The sequence below is a fragment of the Felis catus genome, chromosome B1, assembly GCF_018350175.1.
Source record: "Felis catus isolate Fca126 chromosome B1, F.catus_Fca126_mat1.0, whole genome shotgun sequence".
NCBI classification, from domain to species: Eukaryota; Metazoa; Chordata; class Mammalia; order Carnivora; family Felidae; genus Felis; species Felis catus.
This window is the reverse complement of record NC_058371.1, coordinates 27,742,601-27,761,660: the sequence shown is the minus strand read 5'-3', so window position 1 is coordinate 27,761,660 and position 19,060 is coordinate 27,742,601. Positions and strand designations below refer to the sequence as shown.

Sequence of the window (19,060 nt, the reverse complement as noted above, 5' to 3'; positions counted from 1 at the left end):
CTTTCTATCTGCAAAAATTCTATGAAAACCACCTGTCAACGTGAACGTAAATAATGTTGAAACTGTAAAGTAACTGTGAGTAAAAAGGGAAAAGTCAACAAGTATCAGTGCTGTGGCCCATGTGTTCCCTTCTCACCCCGTGGGGTTCGGTGGCAAGCAAAGGCAGGCGGAGAGAAACTGTGAGACACACAGGAGGGACCCGAGTGGAGAGGCCTGTGCGTGAGTTGGAGTGACCACCAGAAAGATTGTATTTACCCTAAGTCAGAAAATCCTAAAAAGGTAACCGGGTAGATCAGAACATGACAGCAGAGAAAGGATTTCAAAGTATTCAGGACTTAAAGGACCAAATAGACTAAAAAGAAGAGGACCAGATATGTAATTTAAAGGGACAAACTCTATTTTTTAAAAAAGTTTATTTATTTTGAAAGAGAGAGAGCAAGCAGGGGAGGGGCAGAGACAGAGAGAGAGAATCCCAAGCAGGCTCCATGCTGTCAGTGCGGGGCTGACATGGGGCTCGATCCCACCAACGTGAGATCATGACCTGAGCTGAGATCAAGAGTTGGCAGTAAGGGGCTGAGCCACCCAGGTGCCCCCAGACTATATATATATATATATATATATATATATATATATATATATATATATATATATATATATAAAATTAAAAAAAATTTTTTTTTAATGTTTATTTATTTCTGAGAGAGACAGACACAGAATGCGAGTGGGTTAGGGGCAGAGAGAGAGGGAGACACAGAATCCGAAACAGCCTCCAGGCTCTGAGCTGTCAGCACAGAGCATGACCTGGGGCTTGAACTCACAAGCTGGGAGATCAGGACCTGAGCTGAAGTCTGCGCTCAATCGACTGAGCCACCCAGGCCACCCCCACCCTGACTATATTTTAAAGGAAAAACCTGATTTAAAAGGATAGTCTTCTGGGGAAAAAAAGCTTCTAGGGGAGAAAGAGGCAAAAAAAGAAGGAAGAATCACCTTTGGGAATTCAAGTGGTAAGTGGGAAAAGAAGAAAAAGGGAGAAATTTTGTGTCCTATAAGACAAAAGAGAATAAAAACACTGGAAGCCGAGCTCGGTTCAGCTGCACATATGCTAAAATTGGAATGATATGGAGAAGATTAGCGCGGCCCCTGCGCGAGGATGACACACAATTTCGTGAAGCGTTCCAGATTTAAAAAAAACAACAAAAAACTGGAAGCCTTGCAGGCTCTTCCCCACCACTAAAACAGTCCAACAAAACCCCACTGAAGTACCTGGACGTTTGTAAGCCGAAAAGGAATTAAACTAGGAATCTTCTAAAATGAGGAAATACCACAAACATGAACAAAAAGAAAGTGAAATTTACAGAGGAATATGTCAGATAATCAGGAAGTGAATTTGCATGCCAATCAACTGAGGGAAATTCCCCTCCCGGAAAACAGCCATGAAACAGAAGAAAATTGTAAGTCTATACTCTCATAATGAATGAAATCTACTGAAAAAAGCATTTGAGGATATGAGAAGACCTCTTTAAATCTGAAACCCAAAAACTAAAAGCAGAAATGGACCAAAAGAAAAAAAAAAAAAAAGGAAAAGGAAAGGAAAGAGAGAGAGAGAAGCACCTGGGTGGCTCAGTCAGTTAAGTATCCAACTTTGGCTCAGGTCATGATCTCACCGTTGGTGAGTTTGAGACCCACATCAGGCTCTGTGCTGATAGCTCAGAGCCTGGAGCCTGTTTTAGATTCTGTGTCTCCCTCTCTCTCTGACCCCTCCCCCATTTGTGTTTTTTTCTCTCTCTTTCTCTGTCAAAAATAAATAAGCATTTAAAAAAAGAGAGAGAGTGAGAGAGAGAGAAAAGAAAAAGTTAATTAAACTCAGGAAAGAAATGGAAGAAAAAGAGAAAGTTATCTCAGAAATGAAGAATAAAGTATAACATGCGCAAAGGAGAATGGACCAAATGAGCATTTAATTAAAGGTAGGAAAACAACCAAAGGGATGGTAATAAGTAAACAAAAAAGTAAAAAGGCTCAGAAGGTAGTAGAAAAGAAAGACAGGTAAAGAAAGAATAATATTCATGTTATCTGAGTTCCTGAGGAAGAAAATAAAAACAATGGAACAGATCTAATATTTAAAATTACAATCCAAGGAAATTTCCAGAAGTTGAAAAAGATCTAAACACATGGAAGGGCTCATCTGTCAAACTTAACCCAGAACTATCAATTCTCAGACATAGCCTGGTCCAACTAATAGTTCTCAGAAATAAAGATAAAATCCTCGAGGTCTCTCTCTAGACAAAAAGATCAAATTACTTACAAAGACAAAAGAATTAAACTAGCATTAGACTTTCAAAATCAACATATGAAGCAAGGCAACAATGGATATTTTTGTATTCCTACATACATCTCCTTAAGCTTTGTGCTGGGATGCAGTTAAAGTTGCTTAGAAATACTTTGATCCTTTCCAATCTTGCTTTTATGCTTTGCTAGGTGGTTCTGGAGCAGTGCTCCTACTACTGAGATAAGACCTTCCTAGAGTTTGTCCCTAGGGGGTGGGAAGTGGGGATTAGGGGGTGGGAGAGGGGTGGTGGTGGTAGGTGTGGAGGTGTTTGTCAGGCTTGGCTGGTGCGGACAGGTTCTCCCCTCTGCTCTGTGTGAGCACTTCCTCCCCTAATCCTGTGGATAATCCTTTCCCTTGTCTTGGGCAGTTCTTCATTAGCCATGCACTGATCAGTATTCTGTTGAACACTTGGGAGGACCCTCTGCAGATTTCTGCAGTTCTCTGTGCAGCCCTATCTGCTCTAGCATTCTATCTGATGAACTCTAGCTGCTTTGATTCCCCCAGACTCTCAGTCCTGTCTCAACTCAGAATATTCTCTGGCTCTGCCTCAATCCCATTTCCCCATGCCATGGCCTGGAAATCCTCCCAAGGCAGTAAGCCCAGACAATTGTTGGGGTCACCTCATTTGTTTCCTGTTTCTTGGAGATCACTGTCATTCCTTGCCTGATGTTCAGCATCTTGAAAACTGTTGTTTCTTGTATTGTTCCAATGTTAATTTTCTGGCTTTGGGGATTATACTATGGCTATGTCAGATATTATCAGGGAAAGCTAGGTGAAGGGTACACAGACATTTTCTGTACTACTCTTGTAACTTTCTGTAAGTCTAAATTCAAAATAAGTTAGATATTTAAAAATGAGGGTTTTCACTTCATACTTTTTTTAAGGAAACCCCAAAATATTTAATTACTACATCTTTTGTTGATGTTGTGTAGCTTCTTGTAGCGCAATAGGACATGACCAAAAGTAAACAAACATGCTCTACTCAGTCAGGAAGTCTAGCTGCCTAAAGAAATTGACTTTTTAAATGCCAGCTGGGCTTTTCACCCAAAAGGGCCTGCTTTCAAGCAAACTGAAAGTACCTGTTCACTTACTATTTCTAAAGTTATTTAAAGCATTCTTTTTATTTTTAACTATTGCATATTGGTCTTCCATTAAGTCACATAATTGAGCATTATGTTTTAAAATTTTTAGCTCTGCTCATGCATTCAGAAAAATGCCATTCTTAGTATAATTTTCTCCTCTGCATGTTCTGTCTGTACCTTCTCACCTTAAGGCCCAACTCAACATCACCTGTCCTATGGAGTCTTAAACCCCAGTTGGAAGACATGTAACTTCATGTAAACACGAGAAGCACTTTGCTTCTATTATTATGTGGAATGTAAGACTGCAATTTTAATCAGTATAAGGGGTTCATAAATGAATGATATCTGTAGTCACCTCCTTTATACATGTTTGGACTGAACCCTGACTGAGTCTTGAGGATGGATTAGATTTGGAAGGCTAGAAAGAAGGAAAGAAGACATTTTGGGTAAGGATATTATCATGGGACAGAAATAAGCATGGAAGAAGCAGGAATAAGGAATGTTGAGAAGAGGACTTCTATTGTGTTGTATTCCCATCTCTTTAAAAAGAATATTATAAAGGACATTCTGATTTGGAACAGGAGCAGAGAAATTTTGGATTTATTAGCTATGTAACCTTGGAAAGCCACTTAGCTATCTCTGGGCCTCAATGTTCTCATCTGTAAAACACAAATAATAGAACATACTTTGTATGATATTTTTGAAAAACAATGTTTAAAATATATGGTAAAGTACTTTGGCAACCAAAAGATGATGCATGATTTTTCTTAACTTCTGGTTTTATATCTAGAATAAAATGTCTGCAAAATGATTTGCTTTAAAAATGAGTAAGCTATCGAGTCTTCTTTGAAGATATTTTCTTGGAGTATCTGTAGCAAAGTGCTTTGCAAAGACTAAAATTCTCTTTCCTCTGCTCCTTTTCTTCTTTAGTAAATGAAGAGCTAAGAAATCACTCTAGAATAATTGATATTAACCACTCCCCTGACTGAGGACAGTGAATATAAGCATCTTGAAAATACTTAGTGTTTCTCTTGGAACAGTAATTCAACTTTGGTTCATAGAATGTAGTCTTTTTTTGGAAGGATGGGTGAGGCCTCCCCAAGAATTATCAAATGTAGGGTATGACAAACAGCACCCCTATTCAGGGAATGCAATAGAGCTCTTCATGTTTTAAGGATTAAAAAAAAAATCTGCCAATACTTATGGTAAATCCTTGGGGATCAAGCTGGAAAATATAGGTCCTGGAATTAGATGGCACACCAAGAAGGTTGTGGATGTGGATCACAAGAGTTGAACATGTAGAGCCATACCTCTGTGGCCCAAAGATGGGGCCTCTGGCCTATTCAGCATTCAGACTGTGGGGTTGTTTTCTGTTAAAGAGCTGTGCCATGTGCCTTATGCTGGAATTTGGATTAGAGAGAAATCATCACTAAGTATATTAGCATCCTCAGTGACCATGAAGAGTCAGTCAGTCTTCAGCAGTGACACTGTGGCAGCAAGAAGCAATGGTGTCAGTATATTGGACTGTTCCAACTCTTTTCTTGCCTGACTCTGTGGCTAGACTATTTCCTCCAACCCCAAAAGTTTTGGGATGGCATGAATCCAGTGATGTGCTGATAAATATTTAACAACTGGCTCTGTGGGAAGAAAAAGCCCCTATTCAGAGCATTACCAATCTTTGTGGTGTAAATACTCCCACCATGGAGGATTTCAAGGTACCAATGTGGTGTCACTGCACGTACAGTTGGGAAAGGATGTGATTGATAGTACCCTACCCCATGCAGTTGAAAGTCCACATAAAACTTTTGGCTCTCCCAAAACTTAATTACTAGTAGCCTACTGTTGACTGGAAGCCTTACTGATGATATAAACCGTTCATTTATACATATTTTGTATGTTGAATGTATTATATCCTGTATTCTTATAGTCAAGTAAGCTAGAGAAAAGAAAACGTAAGTAAGAACATCACTAGGAAGAAAAAAATATTTATGGTACTGTATTGCGTTTATTGGAAAAACCCCACATGTAAGTGGATCTGTGTGGTTCAAACCTGTGTTGTTCAAGGCCTAGTTGTAATTTATTTATTAGTTTACATAATTTCATTTTGGATAATAGCTATATTTGATGACAGCTTTGGAAACTTAACAGTTAGCCTTCGTGAGCTGATGAGACCTAGCTCCAGCACATCGCTGGATAAATCCATGAGAATATGGGATGGAAGAGGCCTCAAAATTAAGATAATGGGCTTGAGATGAAAGTGGAAAAATGACAGGTATAATTTCTTTTGTATCTTGGGTTTATAGTCATATAGGTTATACAGTACTGGATCCCAAATACCCCCAACCTGAGACAAAATAGTGAGTGGTTTTGAAGAATAGAATGACCCCAGAAGTCTAGATGTGCTTTTTCTTAAGCTCTGAATGTTCAGAGTCCCTGAGCATTTAGACAGAGTTGGATTGCCTCCCTCAATGGAATGAGGTCTCTTTATTATCAGAGTTCCTATCCTGTTTATTCAGACTGTTTTTCTATGAAGGAGACATGGCAGTGCATATTTTTGTTATGGCTAATGTCATTGCTTCCTTAGGACAGTGGCCAGCGAGATAAATTAGCTGACTTGACTGAGCTGGAGCCAGTGAAGTATCCGCTCAAACCCATGTGGTTCTGTTTGTTCCTTCTTTCATTTGCTTAGCAAAGATCTAGAACCCCTACTATGTGCCAGGCATTGTATTAGTATCAGGAATATAAAACGAGTAAGATGTGAATTGTGCCTTAAAGGTGCTGGCAGTATCCCATGAATCACTATGCATCTTGCATGGGAATGAGCACCCCAGGGAAGCAGGTGTGAAGTAATGGAAAAGTTTTCATAGTGAGGGATCTTGGTTTGGGTTGCCGTTGTGGTCCTCTTAGAGTACTGTGTTTTTAACTTTAAGATCGAAATGTCCTACTGTCTTCAATACCAAACTTCCCCTTACTCTATCACAGCGACTCTTCTTAAAATGCTCCCCTTTCACCTCTGCTGAAGTATTTGGAGCAAGTATGAATTAAGCTTTTAGAGATTAGCTGACCAGGCCATAGAGAAGTGAGGCAAAGGGGAAGGAGGCCAATGATGAGGGCTCAGTCTGGAGCAGGGAGCCAAGTCTGGGAAAGGCAGACTGAGATCAGGTGGTATTTGGGGGCCTTGGGTAGTTATGGACCATAGGAGGGTGCTGGAGGGGTGCGAGGTGAATGGGTGAAAGGATAGAGAGACTGGTAATAAATTTGCCCATTTCTCATTGTTGTCTAACCCAGGTTCTGCTTTTGGTTAATCAAGGCAGTATGACGTGCTCATTAAGATCTGCTTTGAAACTTAGGAGATGTGTTCAAAACCTTGAGTTTTTATTAATAGAGTTCATGACCTCTGCCAAATTATGAACCCCTTTGAACCTTAATTTCTTCATCCATAAAATGGGAGCAATAACAGCAGGGTACGGATTACTGTAAATTAAATGAGAGTGCCTCTAAAATGTGCCTAGTATGGTGCCTAATTCGCATTATAAACTCAATGAATATTTGTTTCATTTCTTTCTAGACATCTAAAAGAGCAAACATTGAGGCATAGAAAGTATGCTTGAACCCCCCAGCTACATAGATAGTAGCATCTAGCAGCTATCCATATAAGTAATTATATGGCTGAAATCAACTGTTCTAGCATTGCTGCTCAGTCAAGTGGCTATTAGCAGAAGTGAGTTATCTGCCATTGCTTCCACTGAAAAGGACATCTTGATTATGGTGCCCTGTGAGTTTCCTGATTAAAAATATCTAAGTGATAATTTTCATTAACCTGCTCCACTGTTATCGTGGGTATAAGGTGTAGGGAAACAGATTTAGACTGAATATAACACAGCAGAGATTTTCTAATTATTACTGTTCTGAAAGTACAGTACTTTCAGAAGTACAGTACTTTCTGAAGTACAGTACTTTCTAATTAGTACTGTTCTGAATGTACTGGAATAAGTTCAGAGTCCTGATTGTGTTCAAGAAGTTGGGTTTTCACTTATCCCAAATGGAACAGAAATTTCATCCAAATTGCTTTTCAACTACGATGTTTCTTAGATGGGTAATTTGGTGTTTATTAAATCCACTGGAGGAGAGTCTAGCTATCTGTTGAAAAGGTCTTCCTGTCAAGTAAAAATTACTATAAATAGACAATTTTCAGCCAGCAAGTAATATTTTTAGAATGCTTACAAAGAATCTAGGTTGTCATCTTTGAAATGTGTGAACTTGGTAAGAAAAAAACATTTCTTCAAGTGTTAAGAAAAATTTCTGATGTTTCAATAACTTAGCTATGGTTAAACACTTTTGACTTGGCTTCTGATTTATTTCACTTCTGGGGTCACCTAGAAAGTAGGAATAAGATGCTTTGGTTCTCTATAAAAGTTCTACAGTGTCCAGTATGAGGAATCAGGAAAGGATAGTGGGAAGGAAGATAGTGGACTGCGGATCAGGAGTTTTGAAATTCTGTCTTGGCTCAGTCTTTGGCAAGTCATTTAATGTGGCTATCTCATTTGTAAATATTACCTACTTCTAACTAATAGTGAATATTGTCCCACTATCTTACTCAATAGGATCTCTGTGTGATCAAATGGGCAAATCTATATGGAAAAACTCTCTAAATTGGCTTGAGCTGTACAAATGGTGGTTTTGCCATTACTTCGGCTTCACAATTCAATAAATTAGCAACTAAACAAATATTACCTTTCAATCATGCCCCAGGCAGATGGTTTGGTTTTATCCCTTCTATTTTCTTGATTTCTTTTTCTTTCTTTCTTTCTTTCTTTCTTTCTTTCTTTCTTTCTTTCTTTCTTTCTTTCTTTCTTTCTTTCTTTCTTTCTTTCTTTCTCTCTCTCTCTCTCTCTCTCTCTCTCTCTCTCTTTTCTTTTCTTTTCTTTCTTAATTAAAAACATTTTTTTTTAACATTTATTTATTATCGAGAGACAGAGAGAGACAGAGTGTGAGTAGGGGAGGGGCAGACAGAGAGAGGGAGACACGGAATCCGAAGCAGGCTCCAGCCTCTGAGCTATCGGCACAGAGTCAGATGCAGGGCTCGAACTCACAAACCGCGAGATCATGACCTGAGCCGAAGTCCGATGCTTAACCAACTGAGCCACCCAGGCATCTCCTTGTTGATTTATATTCTTATCTTTACTATTTATTTCCTTCTGCTTGCTTTGGGTGCAATTTGTGCTTTCTCTAGTTCATAAGGGTAACACTTAGGTCATTGATTTAAGACTCTTCCTCTTTTCTAATATAAATATTTAATGCTATGGATTTTCTTCTACAACATTGATTTACCTGCATCCCATTAATTTTGACATGTTGTGTTATCATTTTCTTTCAATATGAATATTTTCTAATTGCTCTTCTGTTTTATTACTTAAAAGTGTGTTAATTTTCAAACACTTAGGGGGTTTCCAGATACCCCTTAACTTAGGGGGTTTCTATTATTGATTTCTTGTTTACTTTCATTGTAGTCATAGAACACACCTTTCATTTATTTCAGTTCTTTTAAATTTGTTGAGATTCTTTTTAATAACTGAGAATATAGTCTCTTTTGGGGAATTCTTTACATACACTTGAAAAGAATATGTTATTTTCTGTTTAGTGGAGTATTACATAATGTCCATTAGGTCAAGTTGGCTTATGATAGTATTAAGATTTTCTAAATCTATTCTAATGTGTTATACATTTGTTCAATCACTGATCCAAGAGTGTTGAACTTTCCAATTTCAGTGTCAAATTGTGGATTTGCCTATTTTTTGTTTGTTTCATTTTTAGTTTTTGCTTCATGTATTTTGAAAGTCTTATGTTAGGGGCATGTTCTTTTAGGATTGTTAAGTGTTCTTGGTGGGTTGTCTCCTTTTGTCCTTATGTATTATCATTCTTCATATTTTATAATATTCCTTATTTTGAAGTCTGCCTTGTCTGACCCAGCTTTCTTTTGATTTGATTTATCTTCTACTTTTAACCTATCTTTTTATATAAAATTTATATAGAAAGTGGGTTTTTGTAGATTGCATATAGGTAGGTCTTGCTATTTTCCAGATTTGATAATCTCTTCTTTCTAAGAGAGGCAGTTAGACACCCTATCATTTAATGTGATTATTGATATGTTTGGATTTAAATGAACTGTTTTGCTAATACTTTTCTATTTGCCCTCTGTTTTTGTTCCCTGTTTTCTTTTACTTTCTGTTTTATTTTGGATTGAGTGCTTTTTTATGAATCCATTATTGGGTTATTAGTTACACCTCTTTGTTGTTTTTCAGTGGTGACATAGAGTTTTGAAAACACATATTATCCTTTTTTTTTTAACCTTTTATTTTATTTTTGAGACAGAGAGAGACAGAGCATGAACAGGGGAGGGTCAGAGAGAGGGAGACACAGAATCTGAAACAGGCTCCAGGCTCTGAGCTGTCAGCACAGAGCCCGACGCAGGGCTCGAACCAACAGACCGCGAGATCACGACCTGAGTTGAAGTCAGACGCTTAACTGACTAAGCCACCCAGGTGCCCTGAAAACACATATTATCTTTTTATGGTCTACCATTTTTGTTTTTTCTTTAAAAATGTATTTAGTTTTCAGTAACCTCTACCACATATTATCTTATTATGGTCTACCTTTGTTTGATTTTTCTTAAAAACTTTTTAAAAAAATTTGTTTAGTTTTAAGTAACGTCTACACCCATTGTGGGCCTTGAACTCACCACCTCAAGATCAAGAGTCACATGCTCTACTGCTGAGCCAGCAAGGTGCCCCTTTACGGTCTACCTTTAAATAACATTATGCCACTTCCCATTTAGTATAAGAACCTACAGTAGTATACTTTTGTTTTTTCTCTCCCTTCCTTTGTGTTATTTTTGTCATATGTTTTATTTGTACATATACTATAAACTCCATGATATATTGGTATAATCAATTTTAACAAAAATGAGAAATAACCACTTTTACATATGCTCTGGTTTTACCAATTCCATTGCTCTCCATTTCATTTTGTAGATCCACATTTCCATCTTTTTAAAATGTTTGTTTATTTTTTGAGAGAGGGTGAGAGTGAGAGCATGTGTGAGTCAGGGAGGGGCAGAAAGAGATAGGGAGAGAGAGAATCCCAAGTAGGCTCTGTGCTGTCAGTGCAGAGTCTGACATGGGGCTTGATCTCATGAACTAAACTGTGAGATCATGACCTGACACGAAATCAAGAGTCAGAGGCTTATCTGACCGAGCCACCCAGGTGCCCCTCACATTTCCACCTTTTATCATTCTCCATCCTCCTGCAGAAATTCCTTTAACTCTTCTTCTTAATTTGATTAATTAGTTAGTTTATTTATTTATTTAATTTTTAATTTTTAGAGAGAGAGAGAGCATGAGTGGGGGAGAGGGGCAGAGGGAGAGAGAGAGAATCTTAAGCAGGCTCCATGCTCAGCGTGGAGCCCCACATGGGGCTCAATCTCACCACCTGGGATCATGACCTGAGCTGAAATCAAGAGTTGGATGCTCAACTGATTGAGCCACTCAGGTGTCCCTTTTAACTCTTCTTTTAATGCAGGTCTTCCTGTAATGGATTCTCCCAGATTTTATTTTTTCAGAAGTGTTTTTATTTTGCCTTAATTTGTAAAAAGATATTTTTGCTAGGTTTTGAATTCCAGGTCAACATTTTTCTTTTGGCATTTAAAAAATGTCACTCCATTGTCTTCTCTCTTACATAATTTCTGATCAGAAGACCACTGTAAATTTTATCTTTGTATTTTTGTATGTAACATTTCTTTTTTCTCTAAATGCCTCCAAGATTTTCTCTTTATCTTTGATTTCAGCAATTTGAGTATAATGGGTCTAGGGATGTGTGTGTGTGTGTGTGTGTGTGTGTGTGTGTACTTATCTTGCTTGTGTTTCTCTGAGCTTCTTAGATCTGGTGTTGTCTTTCATTAATTCTGAAATGTTATCTGCTATAGTCTCTTCAAAACCTTCTGCTGTATTTCTTTCTTTTCCTTCTGGAATTTCAAATATATGTACGTTAGACTGTTTGATATCTTACCACAAGTTTTTAATGCTCTGTTATGTTTTTTCCTTGATTGTGTTTTAAAATGTTTTTATCTAATTTAAAATTACTTATTTTTGAGAGAGAGAGAGCGAGAATTAACAAGCGGGGGAAGGGCAGAGAGAGAGGGAGAGAGGATCCCAAGCAGGCTCCACACTGTCAGCACAGAATCTGATATGGGGCTTGAACTCACAAACCATGAGATCATGACCTGAGCCAAAATCAAGAGTCAGATACTTAACTGACTGAGCCACCCAGGCGCCCCTGCTTGATTGTGTTCTAATTTGGATAATTTCTTTTGACTTATCTTCAAATTTACTTACACTTTACTAAGCTATGTCCCATTCCAAGAATTTTTTTAATTTTCAAATTTATTTTGAAATTTTTATTCCAGGTATTTTAAATTTCTGGAGGTAACAACAATAACAAAGTCTAAACTCAACTCACATCATGCTTTTTATTTCTAGCTTTTCCACTTGACTCTTTTTTATAGTTTTTATTGCTTTGCTGAGATTTTCCATCTCTTTATGCATGTATTCCTTTATTTTACTAGATTATTTAACATATTAATCCTGGTTATTTTTAAGGGGCTGTCTGATAGTGCAAGCATCCAGATCACCCCTGGGCCTTGTTCTATTGATTGCTTTATCCCTTGATAGTGTTTTGCTTTGTCTTGTTATTTTGTGTGTCTCATTATTTTTTGACTGAGTGCCAGATATTATGTGTAGAATGAGGAGTCTGAGGTAAATAGTAATTATGTTTTGAATGAGCATGGGTCTTCTCATTTCATGGTGCTAGTTTGGAGGCTTGAATTTGTATTGCCAGTAGATAAGTAGATGCGTTTAGGCTTGTTGTCACTGTAGTTAACTCCAGTAAACCATAGACTTCAAATTCCTTCAGTGGTGGACTGCTTTTACCTTGTGCTTACCATGGGACCTGGCATACTGAGGGTTTTTCTCAGTGTTTATGCTTCACATTCAACTTTTAGCAGGCCCTGAACATTTGCATCATAGATAAGATCTTTTTTCACACTCTTGCCATTTTGCCTTCGGATATAGACTGTCATTTGGTGTGAGGTTTGTGGTGGTGGCCACAGGGAGTTTCTTCATTCTCTTGGTTCAGCTTTAGTCTTCGGTGGGTCCTGTGTCCTTGGGCCCCAGTGGCGGGCACTTTCTCAGTATTCCTGTCCCTTTTCCCATTGCAACCAAGCCAAACTCTGTCTTATAGGTGTGGGAGCCCTTGTGTGGGACATATTTCCCCCACTGCCTTCAGTGGTAAGAGAACACTGCTTTGTATGGGTGCAGGATCCTTGGCTTGAGAGGGTTTCTTATCCCTTCCACAGGAGCAGAGAGCTTTTAGTTCCTTTTTTCTTGAGAGGCAGGGTTCTTTGCCAGGGTTCTGAGAGTGGGAGTGTTTCCTGCCTCCCAGCAGCTTTAGGGTTTGTTTCTCATGGAATAAGAGCCTAGTAAATGGGTGAGACTGCATGCTTGTACCGCTGCAGTGGCAGATGTTCAGAACTAGAACACTGGCACCACTGAAGGCCACTCACTCAGGTTTCCTGTTCTTCCCCGAATCTTCCTCAAGAGTGCCTGAGAAAGGTTCATGAAAGTGAACTGGTGAGTGAGTACAGATTCTGCTTGTATGTGCAGTTCCAGGAATTCAATACTGTTTCATTAACTCACACTTGACCTTTAAGAATTTGTTAAAATTTTAGCTTGCTTTCTTTCTTTCTCTTTCTTTCTTCTTTTTTTTTTTTTTTAACCTACTTTATGGCAGCTGCCTTTTCCTTTCTTGCTCTGCCAAAAGAGAAACAGCTTGTGAATTCTATCTCTCCTTCGAGGGGTCTATTAGTCATTGGAATTTCATTCACTTGGTTGCTTTGTGTTGTCAGCTCTCTGATGGGCTCAAGGGAAGTTACAATTGTATATGGCTTATTTGGCTTTTTGTCATTGTTAGGGTGGGATCAATGTTCTCATGTGGCTTTCTATATTCTAGTGAAAGTGGAACTCCAGGAGAGTTTAGCACAGGAAATATTTGTAGGAATATTTATGCATATAATGCATCTAGATTATATGAAAGTATGAGGGCTAATACGGCAGTCTGGGGATAGTAACCATAGAGCACTGTTACCACCCTGATATGGGTTGAATTGTGTCTCTCAAAAAATATGTTGGAGTCCTAATCCTGGGTTCCTAACAATGTAGTCTTATTTGGAAAGATAATCATTGCAGATGTAACCAAGTCAAGACGAGGTCACTAAGGTGGGCCCTAATCCAATATGACTGGCGTTCTTGTTAAAAATGAGAAGAGACGGAAAGAGACACAGGGAGAACACTGTATGAGCACAAAGAGAGAGAATGAAGTGATAGATACAACTGCAAACCAAAGAACACCAAGGATTGCCAGCAAACACCAGAAGCTAGAAAGGGACAAGGAAGGATCCTTCAGGGAGATCATGGTCCAGCTAACACCTTCATTTCAAATTTCTAGTCTCTAGGACTATAAGTCAAATTTTGTTCTTTTAAGCCACTCAATTTATGGTAGTTTGTTATGGCAGTTCTAGGAAACTAATACACACCCTTAGGCCTGAAGGGGCAAGGAGGGACATAAAAAGCTGTGTGGTGCTATAACACCACACAGGGTGACACCCACGTAGAATGGATCCAAGAAATAAACACCCTGACCTCTGTCTCTTCTGTCACTTCATCCCTGGGGCTCCTTTTGACTAAACTCTACTGGAAGCCAGAGGGCTAGGGAGCTGGTTTAGGTAGTCCATATAAGTCAGCCTCCTAGGGTAGACAGTAGAGTCGGGAAATCTGGGTGGGAGATATGAGGACTAAAGAAAGACAGCCTGTCCAGGAGAGCTTTGTATGACAGACATTGAAACTTTATAAATTTGTTTCGGGTAGATGGCGTGGGGTTATTGGAAAGATCACAGAGTTATAACAAGATTACAACAGGTTTTGTCCCATCTGCACTGTGACTCACTGTGGCCTTGAATATTTCACTTAACCTTTCTGATCCTCTCTTTTCTCATCCATAGGAGGGGGTTAGACCAGATGACCTTTGTGGTCCCTTTTCAGTTTTGTGTTGTGTTTATGGAATGAATAATCTTACATCAGACAAAAAGATGTCTAAGATAAATTTTCCGAGATTTATAACTTGAAGCTTTTATGATTTTGAGCTATATTCAGTGATGAAATGACCATTGTTGTTGATGATAATTTTACCTTTATTTGACTTGTCTTTAAAATTAAGAAAAAAAATGTTTTCATGTCTACCATCTCTTTTTATTTTTTATTTATTTAAAAAAATTTTTTTTTCAACGTTTATTTATTTTTTGGGGGACAGAGAGACAGAGCATGAACGGGGGAGGGGCAGAGAGAGAGGGAGACACAGAATTGGAAACAGGCTCCAGGCTCTGAGCCATCAGCCCAGAGCCTGACGCGGGGCTCGAACTCACGGACCGCGAGATCGTGACCTGGCTGAAGTCGGACGCTTAACCGACTGCACCACCCAGGCGCCCCTACCATCTCTTTTTAATGTAGCAAGTAGTTCTGTGAAAATTTTGTTGCTTTGGGGCTAAAATTCTTTGTGTGTGTGTGTTTCTAAGAGAAAAGTTGTATTTTTTATTAACGCCATTTGCTTTTGTCAAGGAACTTACCACTTTATCACTTATTATGATTATTATCATCATCATTATTTGCAGCCTTTTCAATTACTCTTTCATCAGAGAGAGGGGGAGCGAGAGAGAGAGAAAAAGAGAGAGAGAGAGAGAGAGAGAGAGAGAGAGAGAGAGAGAGAGAGAGTTTGACCTTCTGTATTCTCTCAGCACTAAGGAGCCAAAGAGTTGCTTATTGATTTTCTTTTGGCCTTCGAAGTCAAAGGTGAAATATGCTTTCAACTCTCTATTCTTCCACATGGGCTACAGAATTCTTGGTATGGTGATGTCCCTGGGGGCCTTGGTATCATTGATCCAGATGCTAGACTTGGCTTTGAGCAAGCACGAAGGCTAATGATCTAGTATTGTTATACATCACAGACAAACCAGACGGAATTAGTTTTCAGATTTCTCTGCAAGGTGAGATTTTTTTTTCGCTTGGGTGAGGCCCAATTCAATTCATAGCTCATTCACAAAGGCTTCTTATCACACAAATCCACTGTTGTCATTTTTTCTTCTGCTCTCAAAATATTCTCAGTTAACACTTCATCACAGAAGACCTCTGGAGTCAACTTATTTCTCGAGGCAAGAACCAGGAAAGCTTCTAATATGGTGACATGGGGAAGGATACACTTGTTTAGGGACACACAAAACGACCAAATGATAGACACACACTTACAAGAATATATGCCTATGTTCTTTTTTTCCATATGTATAAGAGGACTGTAACACATGGATATAAAGTGGATGACTGAGTAGTCAGAAATAACTCTGTAGGGGGTTGCCTGGGTGGCTCAGTCGGTTAAGCCTCTGACTCTTGGTTTTGGCTCAGGTCACGATCTCATGGTCCCTGAGTTCGAGCCCTGTGTCAGACTCTGCATTGACAGTGTGAAGCCTGCTTGGAATTTTCTGTCTCCCTCTCTCTCTGCTTGTCCCCTGCTCTCGCTCTCTCTCTCTCTCTCTCTCTCTCTCAAAATAAAGAAATAAACATCAAAAAATTATATTAAAAAGAAATAACTTTGTAGGAAGCAGTAGAGTAGGAGACACTGGCACAGGATGAGGGAGAGAGTGAGAGTAAGGATGAAGCAAAGAGAATGAGGAAAGGTGGTACTGGCTTTTTTCTTTTAAATGTTTATTTATTTAAGTGTGCCTGGGTGGCTCAATTGGTTAAGTGTCTGACTTCGGCTCAGGTCAAGATCTCCTGGCTGGTGAGTTCCAGCCCCGTGTTGGGCTCTGTGCTGACAGCTCAGAGTCTGGAGTCTGCCTCGGATTCTGTCTCTTTTTCTGCCCCTCCCCCACTCACACATGCTCTCTCTCTCTCTCTCTCTCTCTCTCTCTCTCTAATACAAATAAATGTTAAAAAAATTTTTAAAAAATGTTTATTTATTTTTGAAAGAGAGAATGAGAGTGGGGGAGGGGCAGAGAGAGAGGGAGATGGAGAATCTGAAGTAGGCTTTGCACTGTCAATGCACAGCCTGATGTGGGGCTCAAATTCATGAACCATGAGGTCAGGACCTGAGCTGAAGTCAGAGCTTAACTGACTGAGCCACCCAGGTGCCCCCTGGTATTGTTTTCTGTACATTCACTTTTCTTAACTTAGCCTGCCTCTTAGGAGCTTGGTGATGGCTCCTCTGATACGGAGTAGTGTATGTCAGTGCAAAGGAGGCAATGAAGCAGAGGGAAACACGAGATTCAGGTAAACCATCTCATGGCAGTAGAGAGAGAGAGAGCTTGTCCATTGGTGAAAGTTTTGTGTTTGCCTCCACAAAGAGTATTTGGAATGTCAGGAGAAAGTTTATGGCCATATCACCCCAAATGTGTCCAGTCTCTGGAATGTCAGGAGAAGGAAGCAAGTCCCAATAAACTGGGATTCATGCACCAAGGGGGTCTTTGCATAGAAATCTATTTCCATGTTCTTGTTTCTTTTGTAATCCAATGTTTTTAAGAACACTATCCTGTCAAAGAGGCAGAAAGATTAAGAATCCCTGAATCAGGAAAATAACTGAATAAAGATGTACCTAGGTGACTGATGTCAGTGCATTTACTAGATCCCATGCCAGCAGATAAACTGAGTCCTCAATCAACAAGCTGCACATGATTCAAGGTCACCATGTAGACAAAGTAAAGAGCCGGTAAAGGTTAAAGTGGCCCTGGCACACTCAATATGTGACATATGTACAATATAAATTTTTTGTTACTTGAACTTGGTTTGGTTTCTCGGTTTTACTTGGTAAAGCTTGGTACCTACTTCCTTTCTCACACCAAAATAAGTGCAAGAAAGATCAAATGTTGAAATCTAAAAATATGGATTTATACAAACACTAGAATAAAGATTTTTATGAATTTAAAAATGAATGGGTATGGCTCTTCTAGACATGATATGAAACTTAGAACCACAAAGAAAAGAATAAAAAGATTTGCCTGTATAAAAATAAAAAAATTCTACTTGAAAAAAACATTGTAAGTAAAGGCAAAAGAGAACAGCCTGGGGGGGGGGGTGGGGAACAACAGTAGCACTTGTAACAAAAGGACTCATTTTCCATAATACCCAAAGAGCTCCTAAAAACAGAAAAGACAATGACTATAAATTCAGAGAAAAAAGGGCATACACCATAAAGAGGGAGGTCGCATAAAAAGAATGAAGGGAGACACATGCTCACTGAAGGTGAAATATAAAATCAATGGACAGATGATCATTTTATCCCCACTGGATTGGCAAAGATGAAAACATTTGATAATCTCCTCAGCTGGTGAAGATATATGCAAACAGATATCCGTGTACGCTGTTGTTTGTGGGAGAACATACTGGCACAAGTGTTTGAAGATAAATTTGGCACTATCTATAAAAACCTAGAATGCTCACTTCCTTTGACTCACCATCTCTACTTTTATGAATTTATTTCATCGATAAACTCACATAAATATGCAAAGTTATATGTACAGGATGTTCCTTGCTGTTTTCTAATAATAACAGCATCAAACACACAGACACTAAGAAATAGCCTAAATGCCCATCAAAAGGTGGCAGTGTGCATTCATTATGGTACATTATTAATACTGTGGTTTATAGCTATGAAAATGAAGCAGAGGTGTATATATTAATATGGAAAGCTGTCTAATATATATAAAGTTGCAGAATAGTATATATAGAGTGATCCTATTTGTGTTAAAAAAAATTACTCAGAATATTTCCAACATATGAAGCTGTGGGCATTGATTATCTCAGTGGTGTAGACTGGTGGGTTGAGATGCTGCATGGGAGGAGGGTGGGGGAAGATTGGAGAATTGCAGAATCTCCCCACCCACTCCCACTTTCTCTACTGTTTGATTTTAAAATTTTAAATTTATAAAATATTTTGAGAAACATTCATAAATTTTTTAATTTGAGAGAGAGAGAGAGAGAGAGAGAGAGAGAGAGACAGAGAGAGAGAGAGAGAGAGAGACAGAGAGAGAGAATCTTAAGCAGGCTCCACGTCTAGCATGGTGACAGACACGGGGCTCAGTCTCACAAACCATGAGATCATGACCTGAGCCCAACTCAAGAGTTGGATGCTTAACCCATTGAGTCACCCAGGTGCCCCGATAAATGTTTTGTAAGAAGGGATTACTTACCAAGAAAACAACAAATGCCTGTTTCATAGATTAGATATTTCCATTTATGTGATGTTGAGAGGTTGGAGAAGGACCTATTAAGGTAAGATTGATGGTTCACCAAGATCCCCCTTACTGCTTGCATTTTTGGAGAAGGATAGACTGGTCTTTAAGGCAGCAGTCTCTTGATGTCACTGAGGCTAAGATAGAATCTCAGTTCTACTGTTTATTAGCTTTGTTACCTGGACAAATCACTTCACCCTTCTGGGAGAAAAATAATAGAGTCTGCCCTGAATGATGCATATAAAACAGATAGCAAAGTAAATTGCATTA

General features: G+C 38.9%; 1 non-coding gene across 1 annotated transcript; it reads left to right on the top strand.

Moving 5' to 3' along the window:
- Positions 1-1,078: 1,078 nt before the first annotated feature.
- LOC111560277 lies at positions 1,079-1,185 on the top strand. The gene has a single exon (XR_002742035.2). It is a non-coding gene; the product is annotated as a U6 spliceosomal RNA (small nuclear RNA).
- The last annotated feature ends 17,875 nt before the right edge of the window (positions 1,186-19,060 follow it).